This window comes from Micropterus salmoides, unplaced genomic scaffold, assembly GCF_014851395.1.
Source record: "Micropterus salmoides isolate LMB-PRFRI ecotype aquatic unplaced genomic scaffold, ASM1485139v1 Ms_hic_scaffold_8, whole genome shotgun sequence".
Taxonomy (NCBI): domain Eukaryota; kingdom Metazoa; phylum Chordata; class Actinopteri; order Centrarchiformes; family Centrarchidae; genus Micropterus; species Micropterus salmoides.
In genome coordinates, this window is record NW_024044570.1 from 77,904 (window position 1) to 89,403 (window position 11,500).

General features: G+C 49.3%; 1 protein-coding gene across 1 annotated transcript in view; it reads right to left on the reverse strand.

Annotated features, from left to right (window-relative positions):
* Positions 1-10,515: 10,515 nt before the first annotated feature.
* LOC119893037 (RNA-binding Raly-like protein) overlaps positions 10,516-11,500 on the reverse strand; it is a gene marked incomplete in the record, with an annotated part of 233,791 nt that continues 232,806 nt past the window's right edge. The window contains 1 exon segment of the mRNA XM_038704960.1: positions 10,516-11,343.

An 11,500-nucleotide genomic window follows, 5' to 3' on the forward strand; every position in this document is an offset into this window, starting at 1 on the left:
CCGTGTAATGTTACACACACTTTGGTGACGTCATGTGATTTAATATTTTATTGTAGCATAACTGTTGCTGTTTTGATATCTTTTCATAGGTTTTCAAATACTTTTACGGTTCTTTATTCCTAAAGCAACAGTCTTGTGTTGCCAGACCTTTGACTACAAAGTCAGTTCAATTCAATTTTATTTATATAGTGCCAATTCATAACTCTCATTACACTTTTCAAATAGCTAGAACCTAGTCTTTGTAGTTTTATTTACAGATACCCAACATACCAGCCTCGACTGGTTGGGTTGAAAGACAGAGGGGGGGGGGGGCAACAGCCACAGCCAACACATAGAGACAGGATGCAAAATTAGCAGCAGCCAAATGTTGGTAAAATGTGCAAATAGCTGGTAGATTTACTTCATTCAGCAGCCAAAAAACCCGATTGTTAATCTATTGTGTGGCTGGTACACCTTGAAAAATCACTAGCCATTTGGCCGATGGACAAAAATGTTAATTTTGCACCCTGCACAGAGATGTAAAATAATGGCCATGGTAATAGTACAAGCAATGAAAGTGAATTATGGTTATAATAAATATTTATCCATATTTGCTGTGGTTGACAATTTGTTTAAAGATGCTTTTGATTTGTTTTTGTTGTAAAAATTAAATTCTTCTCAGTTTTCCAAACTCAACAAAGTTAACAGTCAGATAAACAGTGAGCTGGACGAAAATCTGGGGATTTAAAGTTTGACATTTTGTGAAATGCGCTTATTTGCTCAGTTATCTAACAAGAAAAAACCTTAAAAATGCAGGTTTTGCCACTGGGCAGTGAGCTTAGCTTAGCATAGAGAAATGAAGCGGTGTTAAAACAACGTCTGGGGTTACGTATGTAACCCTGGTTCCCCGAGAAGGGGAACGAGACACTGCGTCGGTTACGACACTATGGGAACGCCTCTAGGCGTAGCAGGTCTGAACGTGAATGAAATCACTCCAATTGGTTTGTTGCTAGAATGGTAAGGTGTGACGGAATAACCGGAGGAGTATAAAGCACTCCTGTACACACCCATCATTAGCTTAAACTATGAAGCAGGCGCTTCAGGCGGGGAGAGAGGTGCGGCAGGCCGACGCAGTGTCTCGTTCCCCTTCTTGGGGAACCAGGGTTACATTACATACGTAACCCGAGACGTTCCCCTTCGAGGGAACTCGAACTGTGTCGGTTACGACATTATGGGAACGAGATACCCACTAAACCGTGCCAAAAACCCCGCCTGCCCCTGTGTGCAATAAAGTGGCACGACTAAGAGGAGAGCGCACGAGTGCCAGGTGCTGAAGGAAGGTCAAGACTGTAAAACCGAAAGAATGTGTGCGGAGTGGCCCAGCCAGCCGCTAAACAAACATCCTGCAAAGAGGCCCCGGAAAGGAGGGCTCGAGAGGCCGCCATGCCTCTGGTAGAATGAGCCCTCACAGCCACAGGTGAAGGCAAACCGCGCACCTGATAGGCCAGGGAAATAGTCTGAACAATCCAGTTGCTAATAGTATGTTTGGGTGCAGGGAGCCCGGCCCTGGGAGACCCAAAACACACTAGCAGCTGGTCAGCCTTCCTCCAACGGGAGGACCTCAGAGTGTAAATACTCAGTGCTCTGACAGGGCAGAGCAGATGAAGTCTCCCGTCCTCCGCCGTCACATGAGGTGGAGGATGAAATGCCTGCAGCACTGTGGACCCTGCCGCACAAGAAGGCACTTTAGGGATCTATCCTGGACAAGGGTGCAGGATAGCCCAAATATTCCCCGGGGCAAACTCCAGGCTTTGCGGGAAACCAAAAGCGCTTGGAGATCCCCCACCCTCCTCAGAGAGGTTATAGCAAGGAGAAAGGCCATCTTGAGGGTCAAGTGCTTAGCCTCAGCTGACTCCAGGGGTTCAAAGGGGGCCTCAGCCAACGCCCCAAGAACCACCGCCAGATCCCAAGTGGGAACGAGCAGTAGGCCGACATTGTCCTGGCGGACCCGCTCCAGAAAAGCGTACAGACGTAGCCTCGGCCACGAATGTACCATGGCGCCCAGACCCAACGGGGCTGGAGGAACGAGAGAAAACCATAGTGGGCAGTGCGTAGTCTCTTGAGACGCAAACAGATCCACGTCTATGGGGCCGAACTCTCCGCACAAAAGCTACACCACTTCGGGGTGAAGTCTCCATTCCCCGGGCCTCAGCCCCTGCCTCGACAGCAGGTCTGCTCCCTGATTCTGCGTCCCCGGGAGATACATCACCCTGAGCAATAGTAACCTCTGCTGGGACCACAGGAGGATCTGACACGCCAGTCTGTACAGAGGGCGCGAGCGCAGACCGCCCTGGTGATTCAGATAGGCCACCACCGCTGTGTTGTCGGAACGAACCAGGACATGGTGGCCTTGGAGATCGGGCAGGAAACTCCTTAGAGCCTGGAACACCGCCAACATCTCGAGACAGTTGATATGCCACTCGGATTGATGCACCTGCCAGGATCCCCTTGACCGCGCCCCAGCCCGTGAGGGAGGAGTCTGTCGAAATGACCAGCCGGCGACAAGACCCTCCCAGCACGGGCCCCTGGGACAGGAACCAAGTTTCCTTCCAAACTGATAGGGAACGAAGACACTTGCGCATAACCCAAATCAGATGGAAAGGATTTCCCCTCGGGGAAAAACCCTTGGTTCTTAGCCACCACTGCAGGGGTCTCATGTGCAGCAGTCCAGATGGTATTACGCTGGACGCAGCCGCCAGGAGACCCAACACTCGTTGAAAGTGTTTTACAGTGATGGCGTGGCCTAACTTTACCCCTTTCACGGCAGCCAATATGGTGTCGACACGTGCCGGAGACAATTGTGCCCGCATCGTTGTCAAATCCCATACTACCCCTAGGAATGTAGTCCGTTGGGTGGGCGCCAGCACACTCTTCTTTGCGTTGAGCCTCAGCCCTAAACGCAGCAGATTAGCCAGAACGACATCTCGATGCCAAACCGCCAACTCTCGAGACTGGGCTAGGATGAGCCAGTCGTTGATGTAGTTGAAAATCCGGATGCCCTGGAGCCTCAGCGGGGCCAGTCCTGCATCCATACACTTGGTGAATGTGCGAGGGGAAAGTGCCAGGCCGAATGGAAGAACCCGATACTGGTAAGCCACACCCCCGAAGGCGAACCTCAGGAACTTCCTGTGAGAAGGACGTGGACATAGGCATCCTTTAGATCTATCGTGACTAACCAGTCCTTGGATTGGATGTGCGTCACGATGGCGGGGATGGTGAGCATCTTGAACCTGAATCTCCTCAGAGACCGGTTTAGAACCCGCAGATCCAAAATAGGGCGCAGCCTTCCGTCCTTCTTGGGGACTATGAAGTACCGGCTGTAGAACCCGGCGTCTCTGTCTTAGGGGGAGACACGTTCCATGGCCCCTTTCCTCAGCAGAGTAAGAACTTCCTGTCCCAACACCGGACGGACCACAGTCCGAACCACCCCGTTGAATTTTGGAGGGCGGGTTTTGAACTGTAGTCGACACCCATCTATGGCAGTGCGCAGGACCCACGGAGAAATGTTCGTCAGGCTCCGTCAAGCCTCTGCAAAGTCTGCCAACGGAACCAGCCCCTCGGGGCTGAGGAGAGGAGAAAGACTCCCCTACCCCCGGTCTGCAGGACCTCCCTGAGCGCCGTCGGGACTGGATGACGGTCCTCAGATCATGTCTCTCAGAAGGCTGAGGTTGAGAGCGCCGTCTCGCTGCCCCAGCTAATCGGAGGGGCCCCCGAGAAGCGACACTCTGCTTCCTCTCCTCTCGGTAGGAGCTCGTAGAGGGAAGGGACCTACGCCTGGCAGCCTCAGCTGCCTTGGGTCCAGACCGGCGAGGGAGGTACTGGCGGAACGCTTCGCCCTGCGTCTTAACGCTCCGTGGTTCTGCAAAGCTCCGCCAGATCTTCCTCAGAGGGACCCCCTCTCTGAACCATCTCCTGTAGCAGGTCGGCTTGGTAGGCTTGAAGCACCGCCATGGTGTGCAAGCTCGCACCTGCCTGGCACGCTGCCATGTATGCCTTCCCCACGAGCGTAGATGTGGTGCGACATGGCTTGGAGGGTAACGCCGGCTTCTCCAGGGAGGACGCAAGTCGAGCGGAGAGATAGCTCGCAAGCGCATCCTCCACCCGAGGCATCCTCCCATAACCACGGTCCCTAACCCCCATCACATTACTGTAGTTCAGTGATCGGGGTGTGGAAAGCCGTGTAGAGAAGGGTCTGCCCCATGATTTACTCAGTTCATCATGTAAATCAGGAAAGAATGGCAGAGACCGGTGTGGAGGTGGCGCGTGGTGCTTAAGAAACCTTTCATCAAGCTAACCCTCCTCGGAGTCGGATTGCTGCAGCGTCTCCGGATCCAAACCACGAGTGGTAGAAGCCGAGAAACGGGCTCCCGAACGAGGAAAGGAAGCGTCGGAGCCAGCATGAAGGTCGGGAAAAAGCCTAAGCTGTCCCGAAATCCTCCGACAGATCACGCAGGGAGCAAAATCCGCCTATCAGCACCTCTAAAACTCTCTCATTGACATGTCATATCTTGTTTGTTCAATCTCCACAAAAACTGAAGCATAAAAATGAAGATTAGATGTTTTGCAGGGGTTATGCGTCAGACTATTTGGCTGGGAGATGAAGTTACTGGTCACGGCCAAGAAACAATCTGGCTTAATGTTAATTTGAGAGCTTTAGAGGTGCTGGTATGGGTTTTTTGTTATTGTCCCTTTTTTCAGCTTTTATACTAAGCTAACCAGCAAATAAGCGCATTCCCCAAAATGTCAAACAGATTGCATTTAAAAGCACTATTTGGTGAAACGACAAATTCAGGAAGTGTAAGTTTAATGTGTCCAAGAGTTTTACTTTGACAGTTTTTTTTAATGCTGTGCAAATTACCAAGCTCAGGAAAACCATAAACTGCTGCTTTGACATGCTTTGTCATGGCTCCCACAAGAGGTCGCAAGATTAATTTGAGGGACTATTACTAATGGGAGGAAAGTAGAAAAACATATTTATCCTTGTGTCTTTTGAATTATTAGTGTATTATTTTACTTGTTTAGGACTCAAACACTGTGTAGCTGCTGATGAGGCGTTGCAAGAAGACACTGATTAAGGGGTTTAAGGAGATACACGGCAGAAAAACAGACCTTTGTGAAACAAGACTTCACGGCTCAACATTGTGCTAACAGCTTCCATTCATCTAGAAAGAACAGGCTTTATTTTTAAGGTGGTTTTTGTCCCTGCGGCACTGAGAAAGAAAAAACAATAGCCTGTATGCTTTGAAGTGTGGAAAGTCTTGTGATTGACATTGACAGCCAGTGAGAGTGGACATTCTTGAGTCTTTAAATCATCATAATTTACTAAATTAGACTGGAGCGGGTTAAATTGGTCAGCAGTTAACAGCCAAATAAAAAGATCAATCTTCATCACTCTTCTTGTTTTCCTTTCATTAAAGGTGACACTGATGTTAACTCTGGCTCACTCTCTTTCTTCCCTACAGGTCACTGCTCACCTACTTTTTCTTCTTGGCGTTTTTCAGCTTGAACTGTTTGAAGTGTCTTAGTTGTTCATTTGTAGGATTAACCTAGATGTAAAGCAAAACCAAGAACTAAATTTCTCCCAAACCTGACCTTTGGTCTCCCTTTAGAGAGCACTGAATCAATTCTTACTACTATACTAGTTTTAATTACTACAAAAATACATGGAGAATCTAAGAAGTATTATTACACACACAAAGCTCCAACAACACATCTTTTTTAGGAAAAATACCTTTACTACACTCACACTGAAATCGATTACATTTAACACTGAGGACAAACACAAAAGCACCATCAGCAGAAACTACAATGAAGCCAAATTAAATGATTCTGCACTTTGCAGTTACAGTTTTCTATCATTTTTCTAGGTTTGAAATAATATTTAAGTATAAAGAGCCACTACTGTACACATAAGTACACATAAATATTTTTTAAACTGACAAATATTTTACATGAATGTTTTAAACATATTTACAGTCAGTCACAGTTCTCCATGTTGTCCAGCAGGGTAAACATGCTATGTGTTTGACTTGACAACAGTTTGGTGGCTTTGCTTTCCGTAAAACGTCTCGGGTTACGTATGTAACCCTGGTTCCCCGAGAAGGGGAACGAGACACTGTGTCGGTTACGACACTATGGGAACGCCTCTAGGCGAAGCAGGTCTGAACGTGAATGAAATCACTCCGATCCTATTTGCTTGTTGCTAGAACGGTAAGGTGTGACGGAATAACCGGAGGAGTATAAAGCACACCTGTACACACTCATCATTAGCTTAAACTATGAAGCAGGCGCTTCAGGCGGGGAGAGAGGTGCGGCGGGCCGACGCAGTGTCTCGTTCCCCTTCTCGGGGAACCAGGGTTACATACGTAACCCGAGACGTTCCCCTTCGAGGGAACTCGAACTGCGTTAGTTACGACACTATGGGAACGAGATACCCACTGAACCGTGCCGAAGGAAGGTAAAGAGTGTAAAACTGAATAAATGTGTGCGGAGTGGCCCAGCCAGCCGCTACAGAAACATCCTGCCGTCACATGAGGTGGAGGATGAAATGCCTGCAGCACTGTGGACCCTGCCGCACAAGAAGGCACTTTAGGGATGTATCCTGGACGAGGGTGCAGGATAGCCCTAATATTCCCCGGGGCAAACTCCAGGCTTTGCGGGGAAACTGAAAGCGCTTGGAGATCCCCCATCCTCCTCAGAGAGGTATAGCAAGGAGAAAGGCCATCTTGAGGGTCAAGTGCTTAGCCTCAGCTGACTCCAGGGGTTCGAAGGGGGCCTCAGCCACCGCCCCAAGAACCACTGCCAGAAGTGGGAACCTTGGACCGAGTCGCAGGTCTCATCTCCGGCACCACGGAGGAAACGTACAACCAAGGGAAGTTTCCCCAAGGACCCCTCCCTCAGAGGGGTGTGGAAAATAGCTGCCACGTACACCTTGAGGGTGGAAGGGGAAAGACCAGCAGAGAACCGGTCCTGGAGGAACTCAAGTACCTGAACCACCGGGCAGGTAACAGGGTCCACCGACCGCTCCCTACACCAAGTGGAGAAAACGCTCCACTTCAGGCCGTACATCCTCCGTGTGGACGGGGCCCTGGAGTTCAGGAGGGTCTCGACTGCTCCGGCTGTTAGACCCGCCTCTAGGTACTGTGCCCCCTCAGGGGCCAGACCCACAGTCGCCATATGGCGTGGCAAGGGAACCCGGCCCTGCGCCTGGGACAGCAGGTCTCTCCTCAGAGGGACCCGCCACGGCGGGCCGTCCAGGAGCGACATGATGTCCGAGAACCACACCCGGGTTGGCCTGAACGGGGCTACGAGCAGTAGGCCGACATTGTCCTGGTGGACCCGCTCCAGAACCCCCGGGAGCAGAGCGACTGGGGGAAAAGCGTACAGACGTAGCCTTGGCCACGAATGTACCATGGCGTCCAGACCCAATGGGGCTGGAGGAACGAGAGAAATCCATAGTGGGCAGTGCGTAGTCTCTTAAGACGCAAACAGATCCACGTCTATGGGGCCGAACTCTTCGCACAAGAGCTCCACCACTTCGGGGTGAAGTCTCCATTCCCGGGCCTCAGCCCCTGCCTCGACAGCAGGTCTGCTCCCTGATTCCCGGGAGATACATCGCCCTGAGCGATAGTAACCTCTACTGGGACCACAGGAGGATCTGACGCGCCAGTCTGTACAGAGAGTCCTTTAGATGACTAAAGAAAGACTCCCCTACCCCGGTCTTCCCTCAGCTCCGTCGGGACTGGATGACGGTCCTCAGATCGCGTCTCTCAGAAGGATAAGGGTGAGAGCGCCGTCTCGCTGCCCCAGCTCCTCGGGGGGCCCCCGAGAAGCGACACTCTGCTTCCTCTCCTTTCCGTAGGAGCTCGTAGAGGGAAGGGACCTACGCCTGGCAGCTTCAGCTGCCTTGGCGTCCAGACCGGCGAAGGAGGTACTGGCGGAACGCTTCGCCCTGCGTCTAACGCTCCGTGGTTCTGCGAAGCTCCGCCAGATCTTCCTCAGAGGGACCCCCCCTCTGAACCATGTCCTGTAGCAGGTCGGCTTGGTAGGCTTGAAGCACCGCCATGGTGTGCAAGCTCGCACCTGCCTGGCCCGCTGCCATGTACGCCTTCCCCACAAGCGTAGATGTGGTGCCACATGACTGGAGGGTAATGCCGCAAGTCGAGGGAGAGATAGCTCGCAAGCGCATCCTCCACCCGAGGCATCCTCCCATAACCACGGTCCCTAACCCCCATCACATTACTGTAGTTCAGTGATCGGGGTGTGGAAAGCCGTGTAGAGAAGGGTCTGCCCCATGATTACTCAGTTCATCATGTAAATCAGGAAAGAATGGCAGAGACCGGCGTGGAGGTGGCGTGTGGTGCTTAAGAAACCTTTCATCAAGCTTACCACTAGCCTGTGGTGTCTGCTCCTCCTGTGGCCAGTTGATGTTGATGTTGATGTCATAGTCGGACGCCGCCAGATGACGCCGCCCCGACACCCAGAAGTCATCGTCCACTACGCTGAGCACGTCCGCCTCCTCGGAGTCGGATTGCTGCAGCGTCTCCGGATCCAAACCGCGAGCGGGAGAAGCCGAGAACGGGCTCCCGAACGAGGAAAGGAAGCGTCGGAGCCAGCGGATGAAGGTCGGGAAAAAGCCTCAGCCGTCCCGAAATCCTCGATCCACAGATCACGCTGTGAACCCATGAGTGAAGCCACCGGGCCGCCTCAGCGGCCACAGGGCCCTCGCCACGGGGAAAACACATCCGGCCATCCTCGGAAAAGAGAGCAATGCTGTACCTCAGTACCCGCACGGAAAGGGCTTCGCAACGGGTGCAGGCAGCCCCCTCGAGAGCTGCCCGGGCGTGCTCCATCCCCAAACATGAGACACACATCTCATGAGAATCTCCATCCGTGACGTACCGAGGGCAAGGAAAAAACACACCTTCTGTACATCTGATTGCCGGACATGCTGGTAGACTTCTTCTTCAGGTAAGACATACTGCTTGTAGGACTGGAGCTTTCTTCAAACAACATACAGAGCGCCTGCTGAATAGAAAAAAGCTAATGATGAGTGTGTACAGGTGTGCTTTATACTCCTCCGGTTATTCCGTCACACCTTAACGTTCTAGCAACAAGCCAATAGGATTGGAGCGATTTCATTCACGTTCAGACCTGCTTCGCCTAGAGGCGTTCCCATAGTGTCGTAACCGACGCAGTTCAAGTTCCCTCGAAGGGGAACCAGTCACACAAAATCTCGTGAAACAAACCTTGTGCCATGAAATGCAAGTAAAATATGACGGAGGTGGCACAACTAAAAACCATTGTGGTGGACAGACGTGAGGCACATTCAGCCCTTGGATGTGTTCGTAGAGCTGGATACCTGACCTAAAGATGGCGCCCATTCAGTCCAATAAGAATTGCTCGCCTGGCGCGTACACCAAAAAAGCGTTTAGCTTCTGGGTTTACTTCCAGGTGATGAGGCATCACTGAATGTGTGGAGTAATGTTTATAGACTGAGGCCTTTAGATTTTACACTGCAATTTTAAATTGCTTTTCTCGGCTCAAGGACAGTTTTACAAATATAAAACCTCTGTGGATCAAACATTCATAAAAAAAAAGAGTCATAACAGTTTTACAGACGTCTCTTAATGGTGGTGCACGTGGAAAAATGCTTTTTGAGCCACAGGGGAATTTTTCACGCAGGTTTCCGTGAGAAGGAAGAAGAAGGAACTTTATTGTCACATACACATAGTGAAATTCATTATCTGCATTCAACCCATCCCTTAAGGGAGCAGTGGGCAGCTACTGGTGCAGCGCCCTGGGACCAGCTCCTGATGCGCACTAGTGTCTGGTCAACTGCACTGAATGGACAACCTAACATGTTTTTGACGGTGAGGAAAACCGGAGCACCCGGAGGAAATGCAGGCAGACCATGCAAACTCCACACAGAAAGGCCAGGACAACCTGTGTTCAAACCCGTGACCTTCTTGCTGTGAGGCCACATAGTTATCCACTGGGGCACCATGCCGCCAGTGGCCACTGGAATGAATTGGAAGCAAGGGTGAGAGACCAATAAATCTTTTGAATTTTGTCTATTTAAAAGCTAATTTTCCAAGTAAAGAACATCTTTTCATCTGCAAAGACTGAGCTGTAAGCCAACTTTAACCAAACCGATTAAGCAGCTAAACAAATCAGTTAGCTACACTCAACATTAGTGGGCTAAACTGAACCAGCCAGCTGGAAACAACAGGGGGGAAATGTCACACTCACTCATATAATTGTTTCATGGTGGAAAATTTGTAAGTTTTATTCAGAGTTCATTTTAGGAAATTACCAAAGGCTATATCACTTTATAACTGATTCCCTGAGTGAATTAAATTGTAATTCACCCAGACTGTCATAAAACTGTGCTCACTGAGCCTTTTACACACATATCTGATCTGGTTACACATAATAACAACCCACCTGATGAAAATAAACTGTGTGATAAGGAGCTGCCAGCTGCCACACTGATTTTATTAACATTAATCACAGAGGAATTCAACATAGGAAGCAAGACAGAGGGATGAATAAGACCAATATTAACTTCTTTTAAAAAGTAAATGTATTTTTTTCAGTCTGGGTATATAATAATATAATATAATATAATATAATAACTCTGCCAGACATAGCTCATGAATAATGCTTTTTTGATAGGTGCACTATTACTGTTAAGATATTGAACTGTTCTTGATGACATCACATGAAGAGAGACCAAAAAAATTAAAACAATTTCTCACTGTGATGGATTGTTTGTCTGCAGAAAGTTAAGTAAGTAAGTTCTTTTTTTTTATAGAGTTCTGAAATGACTGTAAATGGAGCAGCAGAGTCAGTGATGTACCAGGAGGGAACACGTCATTGTGGACTGGAAAACTACGATGGAGTATTAGGGTCACATTAGGAAATAAAACTGAGGGTAAATATTTTATTTTTATTTTGCATTTCCAGAAGAAAATGTCAAGAATTAAGTCAAAATGATGAGAATAAAGCTGAGGTACCATTTCAACTTTAATCTGGACATTACGACTTTATTCTAGAACTGGTACTTCAACTTTATTCTCATCATGTTGACTTTATATGCAAAATGTGTAAAAAATCTTTTTGTCCTTAATGTGGCCCTAATACTCCAGAACAGAAACCAGAACTGGAGATCGTGCAACAGAGTAAAAATCAAACTGACAGGGTCAGATAGGAGAAGAGATTCAGGAGTTGTGGTTCATGTTGCCTTCTTGAAGCATCTTCCATCCCAGCTGTTACTGATCGAAGCTTCTGTTTCTGAAGGATCTGGACCAAGAACAGGAGAAGAGGCTTACATGAGATGTTTAGGGATCTCCAGGACACAAACAGACTAACAAATATATGAAAATCCTCCATGTCGGCAATCAGAGTACTTACATATAAAGACTTTTGATCGACAGGAAATCACAAGTACTGAGACACA